The sequence below is a fragment of the Littorina saxatilis genome, linkage group LG12 (genome assembly GCF_037325665.1).
Source record: "Littorina saxatilis isolate snail1 linkage group LG12, US_GU_Lsax_2.0, whole genome shotgun sequence".
In the NCBI taxonomy this organism is placed as follows: Eukaryota; Metazoa; Mollusca; class Gastropoda; order Littorinimorpha; family Littorinidae; genus Littorina; species Littorina saxatilis.
The window spans coordinates 12,787,447-12,789,294 of NC_090256.1; positions in this window are offsets into that span (position 1 = coordinate 12,787,447).

Below are 1,848 nucleotides of genomic sequence, written 5' to 3' on the forward strand. Positions count from 1 at the left end.
CAAAAGACATTCTTGTGCTGTGCTCTGTGAGAGGTGTTTTCTTTGTGTTTAATATTATGTTGTTTGGACCTAACTATTGATGTGTACATTGTTGTTTAAACAGTTGTTTGTTGTATGTTTATCAGGGTTTGCTAGTGTGTGATAGGGTTCGTGTCCGTCTGTAGATGTTAGTTTCTTTGTTAGTCCTGTGTTGACAACTCTTCGACAAGCGCTTAGAACTGTACCCACAGAATACGCGCTATATAAGCTTCCTATTGATTGATTGATTGATTACCCTTAGCTCCTATCCTTTTGACAGACAACAAGCTTCTAGTCTACGCCTAAGAAAAATAATTAAATGCGACATGATATTTATTGTTAAGTAATTTCAAGGATTGCCAAGGAGATAAATAAAAAGAAAGGGCAGAGTTAAGCCCTTATTTATAAGATAATGTATGCCACTTGAGTATGGGGTATCAGACCTTTACACAAGAATCGCCACTTAATAAATGAATAAAAATGAAAAGAAAGAATACTAGATTTTCGATCACAAATACCAGGTTTCAATCAGTTCTTTTTTTGATGCTGTTTCATTTGTTTTAATTTGGAATACATCATTTGGGCGAAAGAGGATGTCCTCCATAGAGCCCAAATGCGTGTTTGCGAAGACTTCGCGATTTACTTTTTACCGAACATTCAATTAAAGCTTTGTGAAGCCAGCTATGTGAAATCGACTTCAAAATCGACTTCGCCCAATTAATGACAGGCTTGAATGTGCACAGTCGAACAGCACTGCAGTCCTGCCCCCCTATACCAAGACGCACGGATACAGCACTGGCCGCATGGAGCTACTCTAGCGGAGAAACACTGGGGCACCAAACAAGACCTGGACACGACCACAAACTTCATAACCCATAGTAGACTGGAAAGGCCTGATCTAGGAACGCTGAAGAAGAAGAAGAAGAAGAACAGCACTGAGCCCACCGTTCCTTGTTTTCAACTCGAAGAGGAGCACCTTTAATACTAACTTTGCAGAACCTGCAAAAAACAAGAAATTCCTCCGAGGTAGGAAAAACACCCCCGTCCTTACCATTCTCACTGCCACCAACTGAGAAGGTTATTTCCCTTTGACCATTAATATGTCCCTCTATAAGTCCTTGTAGAATCTTAATCCACCAATAACTCCCTAACCGTGTGTTTGACTGGTCCCAATTTTTGTAAGGACCGTCTCAGGAATGTATAGAACCTGTTCACCAAGTTTGGTGACGATCGGTCCGTTCATTCTTGAGATCTATATGCGAACACAAACACACAAACAAACAAACAAACAAACACATCGACCGAATCCTATACACACCCCTATACCGGGGGTGTAACGACAAAAAAGCTATTCTTCGCGCCACAGTCGTGCATTCATAACTAATGGGAAATCCTAGGCATAGGTGCTTCCTGAGCAGAGTTGACATTGTGTTACATCAATTTTGTCAGTGACACCCGTGTCAACTTGCAAAGTCAATTCAGATAACACCCGCCCCACTGCACAGAAAGCAGCCAGGCTTTTGATTTAATGTATGTATCCACGTGGAAGAATGCTCGTATCCCTTGTAAAAGCCTGAACAAGATGCGTGGTGGTGTACATGATCGTTTTACACGAGAAGAGAGAAAATGTAAGTTTTACGCCCTCACGGCAAAGCCATTAGGGGCATGTTACACGGGATAACCCGGCTTTGTATGAAAAAAAAATACAGGGGTGTGGGGGGAGGGGGGGGATGTGGACAGCTGGCTGCCGGCTGCTAGAGGAGACCTGAAATAGGCTAGGGACCGGGTTGGGTCGTCTTGGGTCAGTGCTGAAATGGTTAATGTATTGGC